General features: G+C 32.7%; 1 protein-coding gene across 4 annotated transcripts in view; it reads left to right on the top strand.

The window, feature by feature from the left end:
* The first annotated feature begins 1,679 nt into the window (after positions 1 to 1,679).
* Positions 1,680 to 15,170, top strand: part of LOC149540799 (uncharacterized) — a 49,158-nt gene continuing 35,667 nt past the window's right edge. The window contains exons 1-2 of one of the 4 annotated variants that reach the window (XM_089801884.1): positions 1,680 to 1,853; positions 5,871 to 5,950. The gene's annotated coding sequence lies outside the window, so the exon portion shown is untranslated. Of the gene's footprint in view, positions 1,854 to 5,687; positions 5,754 to 5,786; positions 5,951 to 15,170 lie in introns of those variants that run through there. The other 3 variants (XM_089801883.1, XM_089801885.1, XM_089801882.1) reach the window with 3 other exon arrangements.

The raw sequence follows: 15,170 nt of genomic DNA, 5'->3' as shown, positions 1-15,170 counted from the left end.
TACCTCAAAAGATGAAAAAGGAGAGAAAAATATGCGATAGAGAGACTCTTGATAAAAAAAAACCACCCTAGAGCAAGATTCTACCAACTTAATCAAAACTCAAAGCTTGCTTAAAGATTACTAACTACTATAAGAAAATCGCTACTAGGAGCTCATAGAAAGACAATTGTAGAATGACCAAAAAATTGCCCAAGATGCCCTTATATAGTTGCATAGAGTATATGGCATTAACCCTCATCACAAGATTATTCGGGCTTTGGACATTGAAAGTCCGAAATGGTAAACTCTAGCAATGCGACTTACTTTGGTCCTTTAGACCCTTTGGGGTTTTAGAGGTGATGAGACCTTCAAAGCTTCGAAGTAATGCCAAAGATGGGTAAGGGATGAAATAGAAACAAGGAAAACCACTAATGTAGACTTTTAGACCTTTTGGGGTTTTGGACGTCATGGGAAATTCAAAACTCTGAAAGGACTCAAAATAAAACAAAGAAAAAAAACAAAAAACAAAATAAAACAAGAAAAGAAAAACACAAGGACCTAAAGACCAAAAGGATGCAGAGAGGCTTCCAAAGGCCACTAGAAAGATGCCTAATTATTAGAAGCACCTAGCAAGTGCCCACAATTTGATGCGTTAGTAACTAACTTAGCGAGACCTCAAAGACTCGAAATCACAACAAAAACCAAAAGAGCCAAAAAGGTGGTTTTCTTTTTTGACAAGTGCTTGATATGCAGTGTGTGTTGTGGAGCCACAACAAATATCATACTCCATATTTCTGTCACTTAATGTATTTTGTTCTCATCTCCAACAATGAAGGGTTTGTGGTGCATCATATTCTTCTTTCAGAAAATAACAGTAGGAGAAGGTTTTAAAGTGTTGCAAAAGCTTGTGGTAGTGTATTGCTCTAATTTAGCTTTTAATAAGATTAATCCTCCCCCTTTTCAAACCTCATGTGAAAATGAAGAGTTGTTTCACATGACACACTAGGTCCAACACCTTTTAAACTTCCCAGCTGCCATTATTTAAGTATGAGCTTCTTAACAATCAACTTAATGAAACAAAAACTTTAAAGAATATACCTTTCAAATATGAAATCATGTACCTATAAACTAAATAATTTTCTTCGCCTAATAATTCTATATTCTTAATATTTTAAATATTATAAAAGATAAATTATTTAGTACCATAAAACGTTTTTCACTATTTAAAATATAAATTACTAATAATAAAATAGAAAAGTATTGTGTTATAATTGATGTAAACAATTTTAAAACAGAAAAAAGGAGAAAGAATACTATCAGAACATAACAACAAAAGGACAAACAAAGAGAGGAATAATTTGATGCTCGCAAGACACAATTTTCTCAAAATGCTAAATAAACTACAAAAAATCATATAATAGAATAGCATTAACCTAAAATAATAAAGAAATAAAATCAACACACAAATTTCCTATAAGAAAGATCATCCTCGTATCAAAGTGGATTTATCGTTTCTCCTCGTTCCAGCCACTGCTGGACCCCACACAGAGAGCAGAGACTACCGTTCAACCTCCGGATTCTACCGCAACATTTAAATTACAATAATTATTACGAGATTAAATATATCCTGCCTAACTCTGCTCCGCTCTTCGTGCTTCTTCTCTGTACCATAATACTAATAATAATAATAACAACAATATTTATATATCTCACCTTACACTCAAAATTAAACTAGTCCATATTTACAGTTGTCTGTAACCTTTCATTTCATACAGGTGCCGCGAGGTATTTTAATGGCGTTCTATTTGGAGCAGAATGAGCAAGCGGAATACTGTTAAGAACAGCAAAATATACTCGCCGTGACGTATTTCCAGGTAGGTAGTTTCTCTGATAAATGCTTCTTTTGTTTCCTCGTACGCTTTAATGGAAAACCGCATATTTATTCATGCCTTTTTCGACCGCCTTAACCCGCGCTAAACCCGGGTTAGCTCTGCAGTTTAAGAGGTTTGATCGTACTAGGTTATCTTTTCTGTGTGTATTCCGGGGATTTCTGACCTTGATCGTAGGAGAGTATATCGAATTTTTATTTTTATTTTTGTCTTTTATGGAGCGTAATTGTCGAACAAAGTGTGATATTATCTTAAAAAGGAAAAATATTATCTGATCAATAAATTTCAATGCATGAGGGAAAAAATTGAACAAGAGGAGAACGATTAGGTGTAGAGGTAGATAACTAAGATTGGTCACGTTTTTCAATGGGTAAAATTTTATCTATTTTTCGTAGTTCTTTTTTATTGAAGTGTTTGATTTTAAAAATTATGCAATTTTTAAGAAACGTTTAAGGTTAATATCTACATCGTCAAAATCTCTGTGTAGGATCTCGGCCTCATCCCTTATGATGTCTCGGAGCCTTGCACTCTGGGCTCTTTGTGAGCCATTCAACTTCACGAATAGACCTAGGGCCCATTAACACTTAAGGTCAATTTTGATAATTTGTACTAGATAAAAAGTAGAACCCCTTTCTATAGCTAGGAAGATATAAAAAAGGACCAACCATTTGTAGTGGAGAGGACAATTAAACACAACTATGATAATGGTTTTAATAAGTATCATTGTACTTATACCTTTGGCCTTGACATGGAGGATAATCATGAATAAGAAGAATGACACTACTAGAACAATAATATTGTCGTAAAGATCTAAAAGGATTTGAAGATGGGCCAGTTCAAAAACTACATGATTTCTTGCACTTTGAATTTGTAAAAGCATGTTAGAAATAATAAAAAAATATTTTTATTAAAAAGATAATACTTATCGACTAAATTATTTAATAAAGCAAAAAGAAGAAGTTAAAGATAGATTTAGAAAAATAATCATTTCAATAAAAGACAAGAACCAACGCCACAATGGTAAGTTGTGAACTTATTATGTGGGAGGTGATCTTGGGTTTGAATCGACTTGAGCTAAACATTTAATAATAATTAACTTTGACCCATTACCAATCAATTTTAAAAAATATATATATTAAATTTTTTATTAAAAAAAATTATGTACTAATTTTGTTATGTCATTGGTTTTTTTTAAATCTTTAAATGCCTAAATATATGATAAAGAAAAATAACATCAAAGATAGATTCTAAAATTTAATAATAATACAAAATTCCTTAAATTTTTAAGATTAATGTATAATTAGTTTTCATTTTAATTTATTTTATGTAAGCTCTATTTAAATATAAGAATTAAAAATAGCATTAGCTCTTTTACTTCTATTATTATAGATAAAAAAAATTTAAAAAAAAAAAAAAATTCCTAACATTTGGTAATTTCTAATTAATAAATTTAAAAATAAAAGTTTCTTAAAGATTCATCTTAAATAATTGAGTGAAAATAACATCTAAATGACCTCCCAAATGCATAGTAAATGCGTGGGACACACTTTAAATCCTCTTGCTTAGTCATTTATACTTTCTAAAAACATGGCAAGTGGTCAACTAGAACTCAACATTAGGTTAAGGATTAGGTTCACTATGATCTTGGAAAAATATGGATATAATTCTTGGGCAAGATATTGAAAAGGGATGCAAATTAGCTAGAGCAATTAATCTTGTGATTGAATTGACTAAATATCAAATAATATTGAAAAAATAATTATATCAAGTAAACACAATTAGAAAAGTCATATGAATTTAAACATGAGAGAAAGTAATATTTGTGCTTTAATAGAAGTGCCTAGCAACTAGAACTTTTTGAGGCCTTATTTAAATGATTACCTATTGATCACTAATTATCTTAAAGCAATCTACATTTACTCCACATTGTCACCACACTTATTATTAAAATAAATACATTATATTTAAATCAAGATAGCAAAACCACTGGCTACAATAGGCAAGCTCATAAATTCGTATAGAGATTTCCTACCAAAGGCTAAATAAGAGAGAAGTAGTTGATAAAACAATCAATTTTTAAGTTAAATTACATATATTTTAATCTTCATTATTTCTTATATGTGAAGTTAGAATGATGAATATTAAACATTAAGCTTTCTTTAAGAAATAAAGTGCATACTTTTTTTTAGAGAGAAATAAAGTACATAATCAATTGAATAGTATTTGTTGATTTTTTCTTAGTGACAATCGGATGGGTGTTTCAATAATTTATTTTAGAATTCAAATCAAATAAATTCTTTCTACTTGCAAGAAGGAGATCAATATCAACTATATTTTGGGTTGCCATCTTATTTTGTCTTGTTGAGATAAACAACCACTACATGAGAACTTGGTATAATGAATGTCCTAAGAGCACAATCTCATAGTTGTATTATTATCATCATATAAGAGTAAAAAAATATTTCCCCATGATTTTGCTTATAGATTTAGATCACAAAACTTAGTGCTAAGCAATATGTGACTATCTAGTACAGTTTATTGCTAATTTAGCTAAGTGCTTATATATGAGCATCACCTAATTTGCTTCCTCTTACTAGCACATTAATGTCAATTAAGTACCTTAATAATTTGATACATGTATTAATTAGTTGTCCTTTAGTTAACATAATACAAAAAAATTAAGCTTGGTTTAGACCCATTTCTAATATTTAACATCAACTTCTTAATAGAAAACATTATCTTTGGTAGGATCTCAAATAGTACTTAGCTTAATTGACTATCTCTAATTCAACATACCACCTAAAAGGCTTCTCTATAGACCGAATTATTCATTGAAGTTTGTGTCACATCACACTATCTAGGTTTGTGTTGTATTTTTCAAATCAACTATTTTATAATCCCAACATCTATATGAAAAGAACTAATACCTACTGACAATCCATAACACTTCCAAACAATAATAAAATTGCACCATCTTTCTTCCAAAAAGTAGAATGCTACTTCAAACTCTAATAACACTGCATTCTCTATCTTCCAAGGATTATACTAGTCAAGGCATATGTCCCTTAGTCTTTGATAACATGAGTTCTTAATTGCAACTATTCATATTGACTTGAAGAATATAATTACATTATATTATATTTTCATTGACATATAATGATGTAAACCACATTTAATTACATGCCTACCATAATATATTAGCTCATTAACTAGATTACTCTGTTGATTATAAAATTTAGAATACAAATTAATATGACCACTCTCCTTCAAACTTTTTAATTTTAATTTTATTTTCTAAAATAACAATTGAAAATGATCTCCAAACATTATCTTTTCTATTTTCACTTGACTAATATTTTTATACCATATTAACTTGACTAATATTTTTATACCATATTAAATGCACAACTATAAAAATCAGATAAACTTATTATAACTTATTATTATTCTTTAAATACAAGGACTCGTTCATAGCTTGTTAAAAGATAAAAATATAACACTCTTCCATACAAACTATGAAGTCAAAATCTCTCTTCCATATAATACAAATGAAACCTAATATATAACACAATCCACATAAGCAAAGACTACAATCTCTACTTTCCAAAACACCTTCAACACTTCTTTGTATGGTTACCGTATTTTCCTTCACATTTCCATGCCAATAATCGACTGATCTCCCACCATGTATCAAAGTCAAATATTTACAAGTGTCCCTTAAATAATTCAAGATAACTTTTAAAAAGAAAAGACTTCCATGCATTAAAAAAAATCGACGAATAGTAAACCCATTATAAATAGAAACAAACTGGTGATTGAACTCCAACCCAAAATATCATTCCTTACTCATCCGCATTAAAGCAAATATAAAGACTGCAAAGAACGGTAAAAGATTTTATATTATATCATATATCCATCCTCTCATCTCGCTCTCTCAGTTTCAAATCTGACCAATATATATTGTGAAAAGCTACTCATGCGACCGTCTATGTTACGATACAGGTTTTCTTTTTCGTAGACCAGTTTTCTTTCATGCGTACTGGATTGCTCCACAGCTTATAACGTTCTCATCGTATGCTCAGGTAGCTTTTGCTAATAATTTCTCTTCAGCTTATGAGTTTTCTTGGTTTAATGCATTAGTGGGTCATGCTCAATATGGTTCAGAGATTCATTCCTCCTTCTGTTTCGTGTATTAAAATGCAATTATTCTCTGTCATATTGTTTACGTTTAACTGTGGGCGAAGATGTAGCCCTCGCATGGTTTTTAATATCTGTGACGTGTAAAAAATTGTTTTCTTCTTTCTGGTAATTGATTACTTCTTCTTTGATTGGTTATGCGTCTTACATCTGCTTTAGGTTTAGAATCCTAGAGTGTGACAATATAAGCTGTAATTTGTTACCATCGATGCTCTTGAAGTGCATCAAATTACGCGTTACATTTTTTTAAGTTCAAGTGGGCAGTTGGTTCTCAGACAATTTATATCAACTATTGCTTGTGAGATATGGGTATGGATCGATATAAATTGACTCTCAACAGTTTGTTAATGTCGACAAAGGTTTCAGATAATGTATAATTTATTTTTTGTGTTTCAAAATAATTTTGTTTTTGTGGTCAGAACTTTATAGTATTATATGAATGGAATAACTTGAAGAAGGGGGTTGTGGGTGTGATACCCAAAGAATCACATGCTGTCATTGCTGTTTTAGCATACCCAATGTAATTTACCTTTATTGAGCTGGCCAGATTCTTGTTCTTTGACTGTTGGGTAAACTACTGTTTGTTTCAGTGCCTGGCATGTAACTTTGTTTTTGGTTTTTCGTTATAGATTGCAGTGTTTAGGATTATGTGGGCTTATGACCTGGCTTTAATATAAATTCCTAGTCCCTGCAATTATGCTCGTGTTGTTTATCAAGTTTTATCATTCTTATTAAATTTTTTAAAATATTGGTTTTCATATAGCCTATTTGAGAAGTAGCCAGCATGCTGAATTGGAATATGCTTGATATTCATGGTGGTGAGCATGCTCTTCTCTACTTGATCAGCTCCAGTAAAACTTTAACATTCATCCTTCAAGAGGAAATTTTTGCTTTAAACTTGACAAATTAAAAAAGAATATATATAAAACATTTGAATTTTCATCAAAAAAGATTTTGGAGTTTTTTGTTGAGACTTTGTGAATATCACCAAATTTCGCTAATTTCTTCTAAAAGCTGAGAAGGGTGCTGAACGAAAACCTCATTCTAGTATTTCTACCAACCCAAATTAAGAGTAAACCAAATGGTTGTGGCAATAGTTTCAGAGAACATGTGATGCAGAAGCATCTGGGTTCATGAGATTTTCCTTCACTCTAAAGGAATATAAAATACAGAACAGAATAATGATTGAATCAATTTTTTATATTATATCTTTCTATGTCATTTTGAGAATACAATATTGCACATTTATAGAGTTTCACAACTGAATTCTGCCACCACCTATAATAAATGACTAATTACATAAAATAATGTGCATTGTCCTTCACACGAGTGACAAAATAAGTAATGATAGGCTCAGAAAACTTTGGCTTTGTGTGTGATTATTCAGTGATTTAGCATGACTGGGATGAGTTAAAAAGGTTTGAAACACTTTAGATGGCTTCAACATCATTTGGGAAACTTTGGTATCACCTGCAGCAGCTTATATCACTTCTGTAGCAACCGAGTGAACTTTGCCAATCATTAATGTGCACTACAATAGTCACTATGACTAGCTCTTTAATGTTAGAACTTCCCAATGCCATGATATCTTTATACAATTCCAAAATAAGATGCCTTTCTTTTAAAATTGCATAATTTTTTTAAGAGCAACATGAATATGTGGATACATTTACACAATGATGCTTTTCATTTCTATAGTATCCTTGACTTCAACAATAATGGGAATAACTTCAGCAACAAAATGTAAAAGCTAGGTGGTTGAGTAATCTATGATGACATTGACCCTTCACTCTTGAGGTAACCCTTGCACTGCCTTTTATGTATATCACTATATTTTTATGCCTCCATCTTTTGTTGGTGGCTTACTTATCTGCAACTCAAATATCCTTGTATTAAATAGCCCAAAAAGAGCCAAACCAGTTTAGTAAGATAAAAGGGAAGCATTGAGTGGTGGGGATCTTTTATCCAATAATGAGAGAAACTAGGGAAGAATAAGAGACAAAATTGTTGTGAAAGCATTGGGCATGCATGCATGCAAAATATAGGAAGCTCATTTTGGAGGAAAAAATGTCTAGAAATGTTAAAGATTAGAAAATAAATGTACAAGAGTGAATGGAAATGACAAGGGCAAGTGCATGGACAAATAAAAGGTTGTTTTGGGATTGCAAAATCAAGGGGAATTGACTGGCAAGTAAAAAATTGAAGGGGGAAAGAAAAAAGCATGTTTTGTGACTGATTCATCCCATGAAGGGATGATGCTGGGATGCAGATTGGGTCGACTAGTGAAGAGTTTGAGTAAATCAAAGACGTGGGCTGTGGGTTAGTATCATGCAGAATGTATAGGAAAATTGAGTAGGTTTTATCCTTCTTGGGCATGATCAGCCCATTGCATTCTATGTATTTTTGCATGTAATAGTTTAGGCCCATTTTCAGTTTGTGGTGTATCTTGAAGGGCGTTATTTTAATAAATGAAAGTTATCATTGTCATGGCTTCTGCAAGTTGTGTGTTTTATGTTTTTTTGTGCGAGTGGTTGCTAGGTAGGGTAAACATTCGTTGGACAGCCTTGCCACTTCATTATGGCAGATTGGTTTGAAAAGTCAAGGGTGCAAAAGGTTAAATTACATCCAAGGGATGAAGTGGGGCACCACTCCCCATATAGTGTGTTACAATCTTTTGTGGAACCAAAAGATCTTTAATTGGGAAACTCAAATTGTGATCCAAAATGAACAATAAAAGCATAATTAGCCAACTTAAATTCATAATGTTCCCAAGCTCAGCCTTATTCTTCTCACTTGTAAAATGACCCATTTAAGTAAGAAAAAAACTAAAATAAAGTTAAAAAACTTGGATTGTTAAGCTACAACAAAGACATACGCATTAAATGATTGAATCACTCAGGTCATGAATTTAGTTAGGAGAACACCATGGATGATGTGTTTGGCCATAGTCGAACTTGTTCAATAGGATCCATCCTAGTGAAACATGTCCTACGTAGAAGTAGTTGATAGAGACAAGTTCAATCGCCATCCAAGTCATCCTTGATAGCACAAAAACCCAACTAAAAGCCCAATGTTAAACCTTTTGCATTAAGAGGGTTGGAACCAACTTGCAAGTGAGCCTTCAACACCTCAATATTTGGCAAGATTAGAATGTCTAATAGGGGCTTGGGAATCTGTTCTGGAAGATTCTCTCAAATAGGCAGGTAGCACGTGTGGAAGATCAATACTAGTAAACACGAAACCATAAAAAGTTATTCTAAGACTTAGGAAAAAGCTGAAAGTTTAGGAAAATGCATAAAACATTTTGCAATAATTTTGCCAAGGGTGAACAAAATCTCTTACAAGACCAACCAATCCATGAGGCAAACAAAACATAAAGAGAGTGAAAACAAAGAGTTACAAGAACAAGTGGAAACCAATAAGAACCCTAAGTCAAATTCATATTGAGTAGAAATAGTGAACAAAGGTGATAGTGACGAAGATAAAAAAGGCAACCATGTTTTTTATAGTCCAACCACAACATCACTATTGTGATCTTTAGAGCTATATGTGGAGGAGTTTACGAACTTAAAAAAGAAGATGAAAACTCTAGAAACAAGGAATTGGGAAGAGGAGAAAAAAGTGTATGAAACCATAGAGTATAGAAGCAAAACAAAAAGAGAACAAAAATCTTAAGAGCAAATAATGAACACATAAAGAAAAATAGATATAGGATAGCAAGATATTGAGGTTGTAAAATAGGAATTGGAATAATTGAGATTAACGGGGAGTAAAGGAAAAGAAGTGGATACCACACAATTGAAGGAAATTCAATTAGCCTAACGGACATGGAATATGAAGAATCTCAAGTAAAGGAAAGGATGGAAGAGGGAAAATCTTGGTCATACGTGGTAAATGGTTCAAAAGACAAACAAAATGGAATCATCGAACAAACAAATGAAACATAGATAAGGGAAGAACAAGAAAAACATGGCAAGGCTGCAAATATCATTATCAAAGGGCTGAAAGACTTTGGAAAAAATAATTAGAACCGAAATTCTAGCAAGGGACTTTCTTAGAGATAAGATGAAGTGGACAAGTGGTATTCAACAAGCAAATATGATAGGTATGAGGATGGATAGAGGAAGGGATAGACATATAGAATTTAACTTGAGAAACCTAGAGGATAAGAATATTAACCTTAGAAACAAAGGGCTACTTAGAGGAATGCAGTTGTACCTAGACAAAGATCTAACTTAAAGACAAATAGAAATGTGGGATAGTGGGTATGGTTGGAAAATGGGAAATCTCAAATCAATGAGCATTTCTTGAATAATAAATAGGAAATAGGGGCCTTGTAGGATCACTTAAATGTAATAAGTTGGAATTGCAGAGGCTATCCATAGATAAGAGGTCACTGGGGCCTACAACAGAAGGGAAGGATATTATTAATCTTGTTGAAACACATGAGCATGACAGTTACATGGTCCTGTATTTTGATGGTTACAAGAAATTTTCAATTTGGAACAAAGGGAATGAAACAAGTAAAGGACATAGTAGAGTCACAATATTTATAAAGGAGAAGTGGTATGAACTTGTAAAATTTGAAAAAGAAGATCCAAATAAACAATATGTATGGCTGCAGATAACAATAAGTGAGACAATTTTCTGGTTGGCTACTAGTTACTTTGCTCAAACAAACTCTCTGGTCTACAAGAAAATGAACATAGACAATGAAGACCCATATGCTTCATTAAAAAAAGATTTAATGTTATTCAACACTTCAGGAGAAATAATGCTAGCTGGAACTTCAATGCAAGGACAACCAACAATCAATCTTTACATTTGAGAAATGGTGAAAAGGGATAAAATAATCCTTTATGGTTGGAAGAAGGCGATGATCAATCTTGGAAAAGAGGTTTACAAGACAGTAATGGGGTTGTTTTACATTTTTGGGCAGAATTATTGGGGTTGTGTAGTCTGTTAGGCATGGTTATTTGCAATGGCACGCAGGACTGGCCTACTTGAGTAGGTATCACTTGCAAAATGTACAATGGGCAATGTGTGGTGGATTATGTTATTTGTTCTCAAAATCTTACATCTAGAGTGATAGAGTCCAACATTGGAAAAGGTCCTATAGAGACAAAGTTAAATTATATGCCTCTCTATGTTAGGTTGGACTTTGTTCCAAGTAGTCCACATGATAAGAAAGACCTCCATAGGCAAAAGGCAGTTGTTAATAAAGGAAAAATCCTCATCAATAAGGAAAACAAGGACATAGTTAGCATTGTTCTTAAACAACTTCATGAAATAGACAATATCTTGATAGGTGAAAGGGTCAATAAGGAGATTGGGCATGTGAATAGTAGTTTGCTGGTTCCTATTATATAGGCATTAAAGGCATGTAAAAGATCTTCCATAGGAAGAGGGGTGCAAATACTTTTCCGGCAAATCCGAGGTATGATGAAGAATGCAAGGCAGCCAAGAGATCTATAAAAGATAAAGATATGAGCAAAGAAAACAAGAAGAAACATGCAAAATTGATCTAAGAAAAAATAAAGTAGTATGTAAATGCAAGAAGGGTGTTAATATTTATTGGAAAACACAACCCCAAAGATTTCTGGAAGGAACTACAACAAAGGAAAACGAATCTGTGAATAATATTACATATGCTCAATGGTTAGAATATGCAAAGTTACTTTATGAGTGGGCACATGAGAAGAACTCTCCTCCCATAGTCAACACTTCGATAGAACTCTTCATAGTGGATGATATCAAACTAGGAATAAAGAAAATAGCAAGTGGTAAGGCTAGGGACATTGACATGCTTCACACATAAAGGAGTCTTCGATAGTGCTATTCAAGATGGTTTTCCGATGGACTTGACAACTAGTGTGGTTATTTTTCTCTTTAAGAGTGGGGTCGTCAATAACCCATCTAATTATTGCACTATTATGATCAACCATCTTTTTGACAAACTCTTTAGGAGCATGATGGAATGTAAAATCAACAGTTGGGTAGAAGGTGAAGGAAAAAGAACAAAAGGGTAGTTGGCTTCAAATGTAGACATTCTACCATTGTTCGTTGCATCACCTTTGACATTTGATAAAGAAAATATGGGACAATTGGGGGAAGAAGCAAATTGCTTTTTTGTGGACTTAAAGAAAGCCTTTGACACAGTGCCTAAAGACAAGTTTTGTAACAAAATGGAAGAATTAGGCATTTCAGATGTGTATAGAGTGACAAAGCATAGACTATATGAGATAGTTAGAGCTAATATCAGAACTAAGGAATGTCCAAACATTTCAGTAGTGACATTAGTGGTAAGCAAGGATGTCCATTACCCCAATTTTTTTGGTTTACACATGGATAAATTAGAAACCTTGTTAGAAAAAATAGATGGAGAAGGCATTCGATTGGCAAGATACATGGTTAAGCTACTTTTTTATGCCAACAATCTTATCTTCATATCAAAAATAGTTTATGGATCAATAAATAACCTAGGGGATTTGGAACACGTTTGTCAGGAAGTGATGATGTAGAGGAACATTATCAAAACAAAAATCATGATTTTTCCTTTAAAGAGGAAGGAAAAACAAACTACTTTCCTTTGTGAAGGAAACCGTTAGAAATTGTGAAAGATTAAAAATATTTGGGGATTGACTTCCATTATAGACTCAACTAGGAGACTTATAGAACAAAAAGGATATAGTATTTAGAAATATGGGATGAGAGAAGCCAAAAACAATCTTAAAAAAAATATTAGGTGCTTCACGCATTATGTTTTTCATTCAAATATAATACACATTTATAGGATTCTTCAATCCTATTTTTTAGGAAACAATATTCTGAAATAGGTTGGGTTGTTTTAACAACTCAACATACAAATTCTAATTAAAATAACATGTTAAACAAAGCTATTAGACCATTAATAATATTAAGTAATTTATTAACAACTTAATAGTATAACTCCAAATTGTTTATGCACTCGATATTCCTAATACCTACATCAACATGTGAATACTAATTCCTAATCCCATTTAGTGTGAACATGGGGAGATTGTCCATCACAAATGCTCCTACTCACAACTATTATGATTAGGGACAAACACATCCAATCATAATTACCCAACAAATGTGACTGGGGAGAAACACTTTCATTCACATACATCATCTAGTGAATGGGGACAAACACATCCACTCACAATCAACTGACGAAAGTGATTGGGGACAAGCACATCCAACCACTTACATCTTTTTGTGAATGGGCACAAGCACATCCATTCACTGTCAGTCAAGGAATGTGATTTGGGACATACACATCCAACCACAATATAAAAGGAGGTTTGAGAACCAAGTTCCCGTTGTCGTGTATGCAGCCACCATTATAGATCAATGCCACTCTAATCATAAATGATAGGAGACGGTTGTTGCTGCCACCTAGAAACCAATCTTGGCTTTAGTCTTTTTGGTACAAAAAGGGAAATGGAGCAATGATTATTATTTCCCCTGGATAATGTGAAACTCCACTTATTCATACTGGAAAAAATGGAAAATAAAATGCCACCAAAACTAATAAGTGGCCCTATTGTTGGTGACTGATGAGAGGTCTCTAATTATCTCCCTATCTCCAATAAATTTGCAACTTGCTTAGCAAATTTGACTTTTGAGACCCATTTTGTCAATTGTGAGTAAAGAATATATCTTCCCCTTCTTGATTTGAACTTCTTACATGGAGTGTCGATTACCACCCATCATGCACTCCAATTACAATTAACACAATTTTTACACAACAATGAATGCTATTGTCAACAAAATAATACAACTTGACTATGACATACAATATCTCCTTACAAAACTAAGGATAAATGAACAATAAATAATAACCTAATATTGTAAAACTAATAAATACTTGACTACAATTGAAAATATTTTACCCCTTCTGTGATCATAATCAAACACTCCAAATATTCACCAAAATACGTGAATGTGGATCCTAAAGCATGTGCCCTTTTATTTATCAAATTTTAGTAGAAAATGAATGTTGATTCCTCTTAGTATATCAACATACTATTTAGTCTCTTGTGTATCCCGAATTTTTGGTGGAGAATATTATGCTTCATTGAATCTATCACAATCAAAGGTTTTAGCACCTCCACTTCTCAAATCATAACTCCACAAAGAGATCTAAATTGCAGATCATCCACAATGAAGATTCTTGCAATCTAAGTGTTTATAAAGTGCTACAAAATAAGTAACATGGGTTGAGCCAACAAAGATCAAAGATTCCTTCACTACAAAAGAATATGCTTTCAATCGTAATCAAATTGAACTAGTTGCATTACCTACACATCGAGGAAGAAAGTGCTCGAAACATTCCTTGGAGTGAGGCACTAAGCTACAACATTTATATCATTGGATAAGGCACTACGATCAAAAGATGAACACAAAGTCAACACTACTATATCCACAATACACCATACACAATGTAGAGGAGTTAATGCTACTTCTGATGCGTAAAGGTGAGATCTTTCAAATATGATCTTGCACCTCTAACAAAAATGAAGCCACTAAAAATAGATCAAAATAACACTTGATCTTAGGAAGAGAATATTAAAAGGCATTACTTAGAACTAAAGATCACCAAACTACGAAAATTGATGATATGGCCTAGAGAATGAAGCCAGTCCACAAATATAAAAGATTGTTGCAAATAATAAATGAATGAGACCAACAAAAAAGAGCAATTTGTCTACATCACAGTCTGCCCAGAGAAACCAGTGGATGGTTTAATATAGATGCATCACACTTTGGTATTCCATCCATGAAGTCTCTATTTTTCCTTCTACGAAGCTCCCACAATATTCACTTTTTAGTTTTGAGCATTTTTCATTTCTATGAGTGCTCTTTCTTTAAATCTCCAAACTTTCGTTATAATGCTTTTTGCAATGCTCCATTACACCATGTGCAAACTGCTTGTACTAACTTATCTGTGCTGTATTGGACAGATTGCAAATACACTTGTAGCTCATGAGGCCTACCAATTTACAAAATGAGCAAGCATTGCAAGAAAATATGGATCCACAACTAACTGAATTTTCCACTATCCCAATGCTGAGAAGTCTC

This window comes from Cupressus sempervirens, chromosome 9, assembly GCF_028749045.1.
Source record: "Cupressus sempervirens isolate cs-2001-9-10 chromosome 9, ASM2874904v1, whole genome shotgun sequence".
NCBI classification, from domain to species: domain Eukaryota; kingdom Viridiplantae; phylum Streptophyta; class Pinopsida; order Cupressales; family Cupressaceae; genus Cupressus; species Cupressus sempervirens.
This window is presented reverse-complemented; position numbering and strand designations above follow the sequence as displayed.